This window comes from Ahaetulla prasina, chromosome 4 (genome assembly GCF_028640845.1).
Source record: "Ahaetulla prasina isolate Xishuangbanna chromosome 4, ASM2864084v1, whole genome shotgun sequence".
Lineage (NCBI taxonomy): Eukaryota > Metazoa > Chordata > Lepidosauria > Squamata > Colubridae > Ahaetulla > Ahaetulla prasina.
In genome coordinates, this window is record NC_080542.1 from 116,776,906 (window position 1) to 116,793,401 (window position 16,496).

The window sequence follows — 16,496 nt, forward strand, 5'->3', positions numbered from 1 at the left end:
TGACCACAATTGAAACCAAAACATCTATTGCTAATTGAGAGTTAAGTGAAATTTGCCCTATTTTATGACCTTTCTTGCCTCATTTGCTATGTGAATCTCTGCAGTTGTTAATAATATGGTTGTTAAGTAAATCTTTTTTTCCCATTGAATTTACTTGTCGGAAGGATCAAAAATTGAGCAAGGGGCATTAGAGCTTCCTATTTTCTGCCTCTCTTGTCTGACTTGGAAAACCAGAAGAATGAGCCAATTCAGAACCCCAAAGCCGGGTTTTACCCTCCTGCAAGCATAAATAAAAAAGTGCCGGAACCTCCTGGTCTGGCCTACAACTGCCTTTGCCTTTACATCTGGGCCGGACTGCAACATTCGCTCTATTGTTGCCATGGATACAACTTGGCTTGCGACAACTAGGCGCAACAGAAACCAAAAAGCTCAGAATGAACAGAAAGAAGCTGCAGAAGCTTACCAAGTCACTGTGCAAATCTGCTAAACACTGTGAGTAAAAATGAGTCTATTCTTTCCTCTGTACTTCTTTAAACCCAGCTGCTCCTGGGTTCATTAATCGATCAGTGAATTCATGATAATTGTTTTTATATTGTTACCTTGACTGAATAAGATTGAGTTTTCCACCCAGATGCTAAAACTACAACTCCCAGAATTCCTTGTAATCAAGTGGAGAATGGCAAAATTAGAGTACATGGGAGATGTATATTCAAATTTACATTTGATGGTAAAATAAATCTTCATTGTTGATTTTATTTCAGTTTCCTTTTGTAGTTAATAAATTTGAAATGGAATGTCTCATAAAACTTTTCAAAAACTTGCTGAGATTGCAACTCATTTCACAATATTTTACATGTGACATTTGGAATGACAGATGACATGCTTATGAATACAAGTGAGATTAAATAAATGCTCATAAATTATTGTATCTTAAAATATTCAGGAAAAGGTATTTCAGAAGACAGTTTTAAACACATTAAAAACAATATATTGTGTAATTCATAAAATTTGAAAATTACATGGAAAGCCAAATTGTTCGTTTTATTTAGCATGGTTCACTGTTCAGAAGTGGTAAGTCTTGAATAAGATTTGTTCTCTTGCGTTCTGTTGATACTATTATTTGATCATTGTAATATTTGGGTTACTGTATCATTTGGCCTTTTAAATGTCACCACATAATAGCAATATGTAACAAATAGCCAGAGTTCTAGTAAATATATGTAATACAATCCTATTTATATTGACTCATAGCTAGAAGTGCACATTGTAATTTTAATAAATATCTGGAAATGCTTCAGCTAATAGATACATAAACATATATGGACACTAATCTATTTATATACATTGTAACTGGGCACTGTAACATATTGTGTAATATATAAAATATAGTTTTATTCCATGTGACTTCCATATGTGAATATGGAAATGATTTGCTATTGATTTCTGCGATATTTTTCAACTTCTCAGTCTAACCCATAGCCCTGCTTTTTTCTACTGACCTTCCAATTAAGTGCTAACCATGTTCAACCCTGTTTTACTTTAAAAAAGGAGGGAGAACATAGCACAACTATTAAGATTTTTATTAGTGTATGTCATTCTATATACTATGTTTACAAGTTATGAAATTTTTATATTTTGGTTGAAATGAGAATTGCTTTTTTAAATTTTCCAGGAACTTGAGATTCAGTAAGATTTGAATAGTGGATCTCCACATTATATAAAAAACTTTGATTCAAATACAAAAGACTATAAAGATACTCCTCTTTTGTAGAGGCATTGGAGAAGCTACTTAGGGGATGTCTGATTTTAGGATTGATTTCAGCTGCTTGATGGTTGAGATACATTTATGAAATATTATAATGTGATGTTACAATTTTGGGGATCACACTATTTTGGGATTACTGTTTCATTACTTTTATTGTGTTGTCAAGTTCAGACAGTTAGCATATAAATAATTAATATATGCAAATCTATGTGATGTTAGAACTACATACTTCACTGAATGAAAAAATATTAGCCCACCTTCTTTAGTCTATTATGAATTAAGATTGCTGTGGTGTTCAGTGAATTATCATCCATATCTAGTTTAGGTATTTCTTGTAGCCTTGAGCCAAAAATATTTTTTTGAGCGTTAGGCTCTTTTTCCAAAGGGCAAGTTTATTATCTTCATCTCTTCTCCTCTTTTGTTCCTGAAGTTGAGCAATTCGGGGCATGAATCTTCCAAGATCTTCATCACACAGAATCTTTCTTTCGAGGTTCCAGCAAGCCAATGTGTTAAGTACCTTCTGCTGTTGTTTCTTATCCATTCTTATCTTTTGGCTAAAGCATGATGATTTTGTAGCACAATGATGAAATAGTGGGGTGCTACTAAGAGACTCTGGCAATGCTGTTCTGAAGGAGATGTAATGTGTTTCAGTAATAATATGCAATAGGAAAATAGATGGGGTCCTGAGTATATATTGCTGGATTCCATTTGCTAATGGCTGTCTTAGGTCCACGATCCAACTGCACGATCTTTGAAGAACATATACCACAATCCTGTTTTGTCTCCAATGCTCTTAAAATACAAAAAAAACAATGAATTATGGTTGTGCATAGTAAACAAAGGCATTATTGAAGTGAACTTTAATTTTGTTCATAATTTTTCCTGGTAGAAAACAGAAAGCAGGATTTATTTGATGAGCAGCAAGAAAACTTGTTTCAATGATAGTTACAGAAAAATTACTTCCAAACCATCTTTGTTCTAGTTTGCTATAAGTATAATAATTCTATAAAAAATTTCAAAGAATTTAATTATTCTAACAAATTACAGTAGTGGCTAAAATTGTGGAAACCTTTTTGGAAAAGTGTATTTTCTAAAACTAGCTAATAACACCACCTTTTTTTGGAGTAATACCATAAAATTATGTATCAATGGAAAGATAATTTAATCAAGAATGTAATGCAGTAACTTTTATGAAGGATTTGCTATTAGAATAGCAGTTACAGTATAAAGAAGAAAAGTGGAACACATTGAAAAAATGAGATATCCAAAAATTATCACCATAGAAAAAACAAGATATACAAAAATTATTACGTCAGTTAATACTTAGTTGAGTAACCGTTAGCACAAATTACGGCCTTACAACATATTCCCATGGAGTGAACCAAGTCTTTTAGTTCAGCAGCTATTTTAATGTGAAACAAAGATTGAATGATTGTTTCTATTAATTGGGTTTTATTGCTGGGTCACAAGTTTCTTTAATTGGCTCCATAGATTTTCAATTGTGTTAAGGTCTGAGCTATTCCCTGGCCATTCGAGCAGTGGAGTAAGATTATGTTAAAATTCAACAAAAAAGTGGTGTTATTAGCCATCAAACCTCAAAAATACACTTTTCCCAAATGGTTTCCATAATTTTGGCTGCTACTGTACATAACTGTTCACCATTCTGGGTTTGTTTTGTTTGTTTGGAGTTGTGCAAAAATTGTACAATGGAATAATAAGCAAAAGAAATTAAATGCATAAACTAAGAAAAAAAGGAAAATTAATTGTATCTAACTCAAACTAAATCCTGTAGACCAGGGGTGTCAAACTCAAGGCCTGGGGGTCGAATCCAGCCCATGGGGTGCTTAGATCTGAACCACAGGAAATAGTGAAGGACCTGCCTGCGGTGCTTCTGCCAGCAAAAACCGAGCTCAGCAAGACCGCACGTGCAGCCATACCCACCCTAGCCCCCCGAGGTCAAACACAACACTTATGCGGCCCTCAATATAATCAAGTTTGACACCCTGCCACAGACACTCAATGTTTTTTGTTTGCTCCCAACCTTTTTCTCTATGCCAAGCTATTTAGAGCGTAATGCAAAAGGGATTCTTTTTATTTATTTATTTATTTATTTATTATTTTGCACAATCTGACAGACACACAACTTATAACATATAAATATTTTCTATTTTTAAACAGTGTTTCTTAGTGGTCTTCTCTCGGCTTTATACCTTTCCCTCCATATCACATTTGTTATTTTGTTTTCTTTCTTATCCCCTTTTCTTTATTTACAATAAATTATCTAATATTAATAGCTTTACTTTTCTAGATTCTTACATATTTATTATTTACATAGAATACATTCCTAAAACATTCTGTACCTTCTAATTTCTCCCCTTTATTTTTCTCCTTTATTTCTAAACTCAAGCTATTCATACCATTTATTCCAGATTGTATAATAAGCAAAAGGGATTCTTAATGAGAGTATAAAAGCAAATAATATAACTTTTCAAACAGTTAATGTAAAGTTTTAATTGAGCTGAGTTTTGCTTCTGATAACACTCTTGGCAAATTAATATTGGTTTTTTGGGGAAATTACAAAAGTTGTTTGCTCTTGCCATTTATTGATTAAAAATAATAAAAGCCACAAACCTTTGCAATTGGTTGCTTTTGCTATGTATTTTGCCTGTCTCTTAGTTTGTCTCGGGTCTCTTGTACACTTTCAAATTCTGAAGCATATCATCAATGTAGCAAACTGCCAATGAAATTCTGCTCATCTAGTTTTCTTTTGGCTGCCTTAAAAGAGAGAAGATGTGATACTCAATGTTAAAGACAACTTAATCTTGTTGAAGTTAAATTCTCTTTAAATCTAGTAAGTTCAGTTTTGACATTTTAAAAATAATTGTTGTGGTCTACATAAAATTGACTTATGAAAGAAGTTTCAATATTAAATAAATAGGGATTGTATGCACAATAAAAACAATATTTACTACTTTGCACTCTATTTTTAAAAACTTGATGAGGTATACTTCAATAAATTCTTCTAATGGATAGCTATCTAGTTGATTATATTCCTTGAAGGTACCATTTAATGCAAAAAGTTCAATTAGTTCCTTCATAACTCCCAATGCAAGAACACCTTGGATTATCAAATATTAAGAGTCTAAACTGTCAGTATAAAGCTAAAAAACAAAATCACTTTCATAACACTTTAATATATGTAGAGAAGCCATTCTGAAATTGTTTACAGTAAAACAATATAACAATTTTAAAGGAATGTGTCAGAAGTTTGGTATTTTAGCATTAATAATCAAGTTCATCCAAGATAGTCTTTTACCTATAAACACAATTGGGAACAGAATTTCCATTCCTCAGTAAGGCAGTTTCTAAGTTAATTGCACCTGAATTTATTACCTTTTTTGCTATAGTTGTTAACACTGAAGTTGTTAAATGAATCACGTGGTCATTAATACAAATCTGGCTTCCCCTGCTGACTTTCTTGACAGAAGCTAGCTGTGATCCCAAATGGCAATCATATGACCCTGGAATGCTGCAAACATCATAAATACATTCCAGTTATCAAACATCCAAATTTTGATCCTGTGTGTGGGAATGCTGCGAAGGTCATAATTGTGAGACCAATAAGGAACATTTTTCAGAATTTTGTAAGTTTGAATGGTTGCTACACAAATTAGTTGAGGACCACATGTATGATTTGTTTGGTTTTGGCCATTTCAGATTGTGTAAAATTGTACAGGGTCTCTTCCTTGAGCAGAAGGTTGAACTAGAAGTCCTCCAAGGTCCCTTCTAACTCTACTATTCTTTTCTATTCATTCTATTCTAACTCCTGTATAGGTGCTGCAAGTGTATAAAGAAAAAGGGGAGGGAGGGAAGCACAGATTTGTTTTTAGCTTGTAAGGCTTCCTATGGAGATCCCAACAAAGTATTTTCATCATAAAGCGAATCTGAGATTGGATTTGGAAAGTTGAGGAAATATCTACAGACAACATGCTATGAATCATATTGTGAAGTCTGCGGATGACACAGCAGTGGTGGGTCTTATCCGGAACAATCATGAAGATGCTTATAGGGAAGAGGTGAAGGCTCTGGTGACTGGTGCAATAAAAGTAACCTGGTTCTAAATGTTAATAAAACAAAGGAGATCATTGTAGATTTTAGAAAGAGCCAGCATAGGCATGCTCCACTTAGTATCAAGGATGCAACAATAGAGGTAGTGAACACTACTAAGTATCTGGGGGTGCAGATAACTAACAATCTGAATTGGTCTCTCCATATGTCCTCATTAGTGAAGTGTGCAAACCAGCGTCTGCATTTCCTGCATCGGATGAGGAGAGCACATCTTTCTCCTTCTATTCTGGGTACTTTTTACAGAGGCACAATTGAGAGCGTTTCAACAAACAGCATCACTGTTTGGTTTGATGACAGCAGTGCCTCAGATAGAAAGTCCATACATACATATGTGGTGTGACCATAACAATCTGAACTGAATACACTTAAAACTGTAGAAATGGTGGTAGACTTTAGGAGAAACCCTTCCATACTTCCACCTTTCACAATACTTGACAACACAGTATCAACAGTAGAAACCTTCAAATTTGTAGGTTCTATCACATCACGAGATCTAAAATGGACAGTTAACATCAAAAACATCATCAAAAAAGGACAGCAAAGAATGTTCTTTCTGCGCCAACTCAGAAAGCTCAAACTGCCCAAGGAGCTACTGATCCAGTTCTACAGAGGAATTATTGAGTCTGTCATTTGTACCTCTATAACTGTCTGGTTCGGTTCTGCAACCCAACAAGAAAGACACAGACTTCAGAGGATAATTAGAACTGCAGAAAAAATAATTGCTACCAACCTGCCTTCCATTGAGGACCTGTATACTGCACGAATCAAGAAGAGGGCGGTGAAAATATTTACAGACTCCTCACATCCTGGACATAAACTGTTTCAACTCCTACCATCAAAACGACGCTATAGAACATTGAACACCAGAACAACTAGACACAAGAACAGTTTTTTTCCTGAAGGCCATCACTCTGCTAAACAAATAATTCCCTCAACACTGTCAAACTATTCACTAAATCCTCACTACTATTAATCTTCTCATCGTTTCCATCACCAATCTCTTGCCACTTATGACTGTATGACTAACTTTTTGTTGCTATCATTAAGGGTTAAATTGCAACCTATGACCATCATTTGTGTTGTGGGCAAAAAAATCATGTCACAAGGTGTTGTAAATGTTGTACCTTTGATGAAGGTATTTTTTTTCTTTTATGTACACTGAGAGCATATGCACCAAAACAAATTCCTTGTGTGTCCAATCACACTTGGCCAATAAAAAAAATTCTATTCTATTCTATTCTAAAAGTGATAAGGACAGCTGAGGAGATTATAGGAAGCTCGCTTCCTATCATTCAGGGTGCTAATTATAAATACTATGTGCTTGGAGCTCAAAGCATTGTTACAGACTCCACACACCCACTTTATGATCTGTTTCTGTTGCTCCCTTCTGGGAGAAGATTTCTAAGTATTTCTAGCAGGACTACCAGACACCTTTGTTCCCTATGCCATTCAACTGGTAAACTTACAAGATTCGTTCCTCTCGCCATGTACATGTACACATCCGGACTAGACTGTGTTGTTTCTCTGTGTCATAGAATATACGTGGGTGTATGCCAAATTATGCATTGTGTCATGTTTATGACAATTGTTTATGTATACTGTTGTGACAAAAAGAAATAAAAAAAAGTGTATATGGGAGGTGGTGACCCTTTGAGAGCTGTGTGCAACGAAATATCATTTTAATGTATGCCGATTAGTGTACATTCAAAGTGACAATAAAATTACCCTATTCTAAATATCTCTTTTTCCTTTACCTTCACGGCTCGTGGCCTTCATGATACTTAGCGCGCGATGCACGTATTGTTGCTGTGCGTGATGCCGACAGACGCCGCCAACCTCGTCCCCGCGATCGCCTTCACTACCATCAACCGTCGCCATCTTCACTTCCATAGCTTCTGTCGCCTCTTCAAACCGTCATCCAAGTCCCTCCCCCCCCCCCCGCAAGCACCGATGGCCACTCAAAGGAAAGGCGGGGGCAAATCGATGAAGAACCCGGCAAAGGAACGAAGCAAAGCCGTGGCACTTTGTCCAATCACAGCAGGGGAAAACGCCAGGGCGTCCAATGATATTAGGTTCCCCCTCCCAAAAAAAAAAGGGCCCGGTAGGGAGGCGGAAGTCTGTTCCGCCAGTCTGATGACAGTCAAAAGTCGCGACTTTTTGTTTCTTAAGGTGGCTGATTCTGGTACATGGCCGTGGATGATTCGACGATTGTGTTGGTGGGGGAGGGCGGGAAAATTCAAATATCCGCGGCGAGCGTCTCTTTCAGGAGAGTCCAGAACTGCTTTCTACATTTGCCACGCGGGCTGGTTTCCTACTTTCGACTGCAGCAGGTAGAGGAATTCAGGAAGGTGGATACCGATCTCCATTCCGGGATCGTGGTCTTTTTCATGGCGCCCAGTGTTCGATCTACGTTTCATGATTACTGAGGTTCAAGTGTCTATTCGCATTGATAGCATGCTGTTCTTGGTAGCGTCTCTCTATGTTCAAATATTGGACTGTTAGCACCTTAGAGCCACGGAACGGGACTCTTGCCTAGCTCCAGATAGTATAAAAAACCGAATTTATCAGAATAACAGAGCTGGAAAGGACCTTGGAAGTCTTTCTCTTCCAACCCATTACTCAAGCAGGATGACCCTTAACCTCTTCATTAGCTACGCTAAATAAAAGCAGTTTAATCGCTGGAGCCCAAAAGGAGATTTGCAGCTGTGCTTATGGAGGTTTCTTGACATATGGCAGAAATGATATGTTTTTGCCTTTTTCTGAGGATCTTCAATATCATCTGACATAGGATGTCTTGGTGCACTCCCATCTAATGACTCACCTGATCTTTCTGAGCATTTTGTTTTCAAAATCTGCCAATAGTAGCTGCTGCTAAATGCCCACTGGGGATTACTTGCATATGACATCAAAGGTCATGAAGGGTAAGGTGGTATTTCATTGTTATATTTTTCAAGCATTGCAGTACTGAGAATAATCTGAAATTAATTTCAACTTTCTACAGCTATTAAAGAAACAGTTTTAAATCTGATGTAGCATATTTTTTATCTCCCCACCCCCATAATGCCTACTGATTTTTTTTCTTATTGTAGCAACTTTTATATCTTTTGGAAAAATACCTTGTAATGTCCATGAGATGGCATCTCAGTGCAGTGTAATAATTATCATGGTTAGGCTGTGTTCTGCATTAACTTTACAAATTTTCTTAAAACAAAGAGCTAAAGCTGAAATTAACAAACTCAAGACCATCAAACTACTGATCCTCGTTCCCACTGCATTAGTTCAGTGTGGAACTTCCAAAAGGCTGCTGCTTTTCAGATCACTGAAAGGACTGGAGCTGGTCTTGTAAAGACTGAAGCTGGCAAAATTAAACCTGAAGCCAGACAGAACTATTACTATATGGTGCTTGCCGGGGTGGCGGTGGAGACCCCCAGACTCTTAGTCATGGGGGACTTTAACCTGCCATCTGCCGGCTCGTCATCGACGGTAGCTCGGGAGTTCTTGGCTTCCATGACGGCCTTGGACCTGACTCAAGTAGTGGATGGCCCCACTCACATCGGGGGTGGCACACTGGACCTGATTTTTGTCTCTGGTCAGTGGCTGAGAGATCTGGACTTAAAGGAAATAGTCATTGAACCTTTGTCATGGTCAGATCACTCTCTCCTTCGCCTGGACTTTCTGACCGCTACCCAACACCGCAGGGAGACGGAACCATTACGTTGGTACCGTCCCAGGCGCCTGATGGACCCAGAGAGGTTCCGGACGGAGCTTGGGCCATTTCCTGAGGGTCTGGCTCACGGCACGGCAGAGGAACTAGCTGCAGCCTGGGAACGGGCTGCGGCTGGGGCTTTAGACCGTGTCGTGCCTTTGCGGCCTCTGACCCGGCGTAGGTCCCAACCGCCCTTGGTTCTCCGAGGAGCTGAGGGGATGAAACGCCGGAGAAGACGCCTAGAGAGTTCCTGGAGGTCCAGCCGCTCAGAGGTTGATCGGACACTAGTTAGATCCTATACTAGACCTACCTAGTGGCACTGAGGGAAGCGGCGTTGCTCGCCTCCTCCCTCATTGCGCCGGCAGATAACCGCCCAGCTGCCCTGTTTGGTGACCCGCCCTCCTTCACCAGGGGAGCGGGATGACCCGCTGCAGGGGCGTGCTGAGGAGTTTAACGGTTATCTATACGATAAAATCGCTCAGCTGAAGGATGGTCTGGACCAAAATTGTGGCGATTCGGACGGGACGCCTGAGGCGGTCTTGGTGATGTTGTTTGGGATGAGTTTGACCCTGTGACTCCGAGGACATGGACAGGTTGCTGGGTAGATTGAATGCCACCACGTGTTTACTGGACCCGTGCCCCTCCTGGCTGGTGCTGGCCACTCAGGAGGTGACACGAGGCTGGCTCAGGGGATTACGAGTGCTTCCTTGTTGGAGGAGTCTTTCCGGCCGCCTTGAAAGAGGCGGTGGTGAAACCCCTCCTCAAGAAGCCTTCCTGGACCCGGCTGTTTTAGGTAATTATCGTCCGGTCTCCAACCCGCCCGCGGCGAAGGTTGTAGAAATATGGTGGCATATCAGTTCCCCTGCACCTGGAGGAAACTGTCTATCTGGACCCGTTCAGTCCGGCTTCCGGCCGGTTACAGCACTGAGATGGCTTTGGTCGCGTTGGTGGATGATCTCTGGAGGGCCAGGGATAGGGGTTATTCCTCTGCCCTGGTCCTATTAGACCTCTCAGCGGCTTTGATACCATCGACCATGGTATCCTGCTGCGCCGGTTGGGGGATTGGGAGTGGGAGGCACCGTTTATCGGTGGTTCTCCTCCTATCTCTCCGACCGGTCGCAGACGGTGTTGACGGGGGCAGAGGTCGACCCGCGGCGCCTCACTTGTGGGGTGCCGCAGGGTCGATTCTCTCGCCTTCTGTTCAACATCTATATGAAGCCGCTGGGTGAGATCATCAGTGGCTTCGTGTGAGGTACCAGCTGTCGCTGATGACACCCAGCTGTACTTTTCACACGGGCCACCCCAATGAAGCTATCGAAGTGCTGTCCCGGTGTTTGGAAGCCGTCGGGTCTGGATGGGGAGGAACAGGCTCAAGCTCAATCCTCCAAGACGGAGTGGCTGTGGATGCCGGCATCCCGGTACAGTCAGCTGAGTCGCGGCTGACTGTCGGGAGCGAGTCATTGGCCCGATGGAGAGGGTGCGCAACTTGGGCGTTCTCCTGGATGAACGGCTGTCTTTTGAAGACCATTTGACGGCCGTCTCCAGGAGAGCTTTCCACCAGGTCCACCTGGTGCGCCAGTTGCGCCCCTTTCTAGACCGGGATGCCTTGTGCACAGTCACTCACGCCCTTGTGACGTCTCGTCTGGACTACTGCAATGCTCTCTACATGGCGCTCCCCCTGGGGGGCATCCGAGGCTACAGTTAGTCAGAATGCAGCTGCAGGTGATTGAGGAGCCCTCGTGGCTCCCGAGTGACACCTATCCTGCGCAGGCTGCACTGGCTACCTGTGGCCTTCCGGGTGCGCTTCAAGGTGTTGGTGAATGTCTTTAAAGCGCTCCATGGCATAGGGCCGGGTTACTTACGGGACCGCCTGCTGCTACCGAATACCTCTCACCGACCCGTGCGCTCTCACAGAGAGGGGCTCCTCAGGGTGCCATCGGCGCGACAGTGTCGTCTGGCGACACCCAGGGGAAGGGCCTTCTCTGTGGGGGCTCCCGCCCTCTGGAACGAACTCCCCCCAGGACTTCGTCAACTTCCGGACCTCCGAACCTTTCGCCGCGAGCTTAAAACCTACTTATTCATCTGCGCTGGACTGGGTTAGTGTTTTAATGGGTTTTAATGGGTTTTAGTTCTAAATTTTAATTGTGGCCAATTTTAATAAGTTTTTTAACTGTATTTTAATTTGTATTTATTGTATTGTATTTTTACTTGGCTGTGAACCGCCCTGAGTCCTTCGGGAGAAGGGCGGTATACAAATTTAAATAATAAATAAATAAATAAAAAATAAATGTAGCTATTTCTACTTCCAAGATTGAAAAATGTGCAGGTATCCTCTTTATCCAAGGCTGAAAAATGAGCATCATGAGCCCATAAAAGCAGGAAAAAATGTAAAATTTAAATCCTATTTTATAAATAGAGGGCTCAATTGATTGCATGATGGCTCCAGGTCAGTCACACTTGCTGTTGCAAGGAAAATAGGAGGAGGAAGGAGTGTTAGATACATTTGAGTTATATGCTAAAAAGCTGGGATAAAATACTACTAATAATAAGTGGTTAAGATCTTATGGAACTTTAAGATCCAAATTAGTTATCTTAATAGATGCCTGATATAACAGTTACTGAAAGAAAAAAGTCTGGTTTATTGATGTTATTATACTAGATGATGTGGGATTGAGGAAGAACAATTGGAAAAATTACGAACTCGGAGACAGGTCAAATTTAAACACTTATGGAAAAAGAAATTTGATGTTAAACCAATTTGATTGGAGCCCTCAGATCGATACCTAAACGGCTTTCTCTATATCTGGAAATAATGAATTTATCAGACCTGAACATCCTAAATTTACAAAAATCCCACTCTGCTTGGACCTGATCTATATGTACATATTTGTTCACTTACATGAAATATCCTGTTTGTTTAATATAAATTTGTTTTCTCTGAAATTCATAGAATCAAGTTGTGAAAGCTTCTTAGGAGAATTAACCTGTATTGTTAAGTTAGATGGAAACTAACCCAAATGACTGAGAATCTCTATAGACTTTTAGCTATACAACTTGCTATGTACAATTTGGGAGTAGGAATGGATTTCCAGAGAAAAACTGCAGTCTATAGGAACCAGGAATACTACTCAGGTGAGCACTACAACCTCCAAGTACTTCAAGGACCCTCTAAAAGGATGCAAATGACTAGCTGTCTGCAAGGAATATAAATCCTTCCATTCCATACTATCCTGCCAGAGCTGAAGAAGCTGCTTGGATGAGAAGTGAAATGTCTTCAAAGAAAAAACAAGTCCAGTTGCCTCCTGAAAAAGCAACTTTGGGTCACATTAAAATAAATGCAAAAAAACAATTATCACAGGAAACCAAAACAAAAACATGTTTTGGTTATATTTAAAAGAAATATAATTTTAACATGAGTCCTAGTTGTTTCATTTTTTCCAGAATTGTTATTGTGAAGATTGTTATGCTAATTCTACTGATAATTAGGACATACTTTAGCAACACACAGAAACATGGCAACAAAAATCAAATGAAAGGTAAAGGTTCCCCTCACATATACGTGCTAGTCGTTCCCGACTCTAGGGAGCGGTGCTCATCTCTGTTTCAAAGCCGAAGAGCCAGCGCTGTCCAAAGATGTCTCCGTGGTCCTGTGGCCAGCATGATTCAGCACCAAAGGCACACAGAACGCTGTTGCCTTCCCACCAAAGGTGATCCCTATTTTTCTATTTGCATTTTTTACGTGCTTTCAAACTGCTAGGTTGGCAGAAGCTGGGACAAGTAACGGAAGCTCACCCTGTTACGCAGGACTAGAGATTTGAACTGCTGAACTGCCGACCTTTTGATTGACAAGCTCAGCGTCTTACCGACTAAGCCACGTGTCCCCTTAAAATGAATGTTAGGCAGAGTTTTATTTTTTAAAAAGCAGTCAATATTTTTAATATGTTCTACTTCCAGAATCGAGAATTATTTGCCAATCTGCCCATATGGCAAAAAAAAAGGAAAATTACTGTATGTCGTACCAAGACAGTTGGGGCAATATGCTCATTCAGCTTAGAGAGGCTGAAAAGCACTGTGAAGCGGTATAAAAGTCTATTGCTATATGGGGCTCCAAGAACAGGAAAACCTTTATTAGCAAGTGTATTTGTCCAAGATAGTGGAATGAATTTTATCAGTATCAAGGTAGTAAATGGAATTTTAATGTAATTCTTGAAAATGCTGAAGTGTATTGAATGGGAAGATTGTTAGACAAAAACGCCAAATCTAGTCTGGCTGACTGTGCAACAGAACATAATTAATTAAAATAATAAATTAAAAAGAAAACAAAAGCAAAAAATAAACTCTAAAAGGGGGGATATAATGGACCACTGGCATCCGTTTTCTATGTTTCTGGCTTGATATGATTGCAATCAAAAGCCTTTCTATAATCACTGTATTAATGTACTTAGTTATATACACAAATGGTTGCAAAATACGTTCAGAATTGCATCACACAAATTTTTAAAAGGCTTTAGTTTCCTGACAAATAGTATCTGTATTTTATTTGGAAACCATTCAATACACCTCAGCACTTTCAAGAAGGACCTGAGATAAGCAAATGTGGATGTTTGATGGTGTTGCAGATATTGTCGCAGGATGCATTATTTTAATTTAATTTAGTTTTAATTTGGAATTAAAATGTGGAATAGCAAAGAAAAACGGGCATCTCAAAACTTCTATTCTCCTTGTGAGAGACTTCTTATACAGGACAGGAAGCCCCAATACAGATAAGATAGACCATGGTGAAATAGACTGGTTTCAGGTTGACAAAGGAATGCGACAAAACTATATACATTCTCCTTAATTACTCATACTTTATGAACCAAAACTAATTAAAAATGACCGGGATTCCTGAATCCCGGACTCCTCACCTGCTCTCTCATACTTGGGGTGGGTGGAGAGGAACTCAGGATAATATGGCAGAAGATGGGATCTCCGAAGAAAGCCTGCTCCTGCCAAAAGAGAAAGAGGCAGTTGCTACCTCTTGGTTACAACTTCAGATGGTTATAACTGGTCTTCAGAGTTGTGATTGTTCTAGCAATCTCGTGGTTACATTATTGCAATGTGGGTGCTTGGTATCCTGTTTGCACTTATGACAGGTTGCCAAGCAACTGGTCTCTTAATTAATGAGGACCCAGATTGTTGTGGGCAATAAGTTGACTTTGTATATAATATACAAATGGATGAAGACTATTGCTTGACATAGTATAAGCCGCCCTGAGTCTTCGGAGCAGGGCGGGATATAAATGCAAACAAAATAAAAAATAAAAAAAATTGCCATTTCCTCAAAAAGTCAACGGGAAGGGAAAGGCAGAGAAGATCACAAATTACTGGGATAAGTCTCCCTTCCCTGGGCACACTCGTCCAGCTTCTGTGCTCATGCCATGCTTTTGCAACTTCTGGCTTCCCACTGACTAGTAGGAAGCTGGCAATAAGTTGCTTTACCTAACGGTTGAGGAATTCAGTTCACAACAGCAGCTGAGACTGTCACTAAGAAATGAATTCATGCTTCATGAAAATTCCAGTCCCAACTGCAGTCCCAACAGTCCCAACTGTTGAGGACTAATTATACAATGATCTGTAATATGAAGATGTACAGTGAAAAAAATGAAACTAAAATTAAGTATAAAGAAGATCAAACTAAGGACAACAGGTAAAACCAACCAATCAGAAGACATGGTGGATAGCTACTATCTTTTAGAACCAACTATCAACAATAAAGGACAAAGCATCAAAAAACTAGTTGTAGACTAGCAGTTGCTAAAGCAACTCATTATTTTTTTAGCACATGATGACATGACAGAATAGAAATAATCCTATGTACACAGTCCACATAATTATAAATAAAACTTCTATGAAGGTAGAAGTTCTATGAGAAGATTTCAAAGAAAACAGTGGACAGCCAAGAAAACAAACCAATGAGTCAAGGAATCCAGAGTTCTCACCAAAGGCACAAATAACTAGATTCATATTATCTTCCCTTAAAAAAATATGGGAAGACCTAACTTTCTGAAAGAGGCTCTAGTGCTGCAAAAGGGAAGAGAAGAGGATGACCAGGAGCAAAGTGGATGGACCCAATTATGTGCCAATTGGTACATCATTTAAATATCTGAAAAAACAGATTAGAGACATATTGTCATGTACACTATCTATCTATGTGGTTGCTAAGAGTTGACAGTGACACAATGTCATATAATAATCAGTCAATAAGTGCAAGGAAATTGTACAGGCAATTTTCTGTAATCATGCTAGGAAACTCAGCAGACTATTGAGAGAGTAGTATCAAATTTAATATAGAGTTATTGTCTTGTATAAATTTTTTCTATATATTTTACCTTTTCTGTGTTTGTTTTCTCAGTAATTTTTATCCCAGTAGTTCAAAATGTAAATGTATTGTATTATTGTTATATCTATGATTCAAAAGAATCCTTATTCTTGTGTATTCCTCTTGCATCCTTTTTGAGAAGTATGGATCCTTGACGGTTTAAATGTTGTAGTAGAAAAGTAAGATAGAAATATTTTAAAACAATATACATTTAAAAGTATGATAGAAATATTTAAAATCACAATATATTTAAAATCACTTGCTAGGGCAAATGCTTTTGACTTACTTACTTACTTACTTACTTACTTACTTACTTACTTACTTATTTATTTATTTATTTATTTATTTATTTATTTATTTATTTATTTATTTATCCAATTTCTATACCACCCTTCTCCCGAAGGACTCAGGGCGGTTTACAGCCATATTAAAAATACAAAAATACACATAATATAAATAACAAATTTAAAAAACATTTAAAACAAATATATTAATTGGCCAGATTGCTAAAACGGTCAAAGCCGACATAAAACCCC

General features: G+C 39.2%; 1 pseudogene; it reads right to left on the reverse strand.

The window, feature by feature from the left end:
- Nucleotides 1–728: 728 nt before the first annotated feature.
- Nucleotides 729–7,782, reverse strand: LOC131198689 (uncharacterized; annotated as a pseudogene).
- Between the last annotated feature and the right edge of the window lie 8,714 nt (nt 7,783–16,496).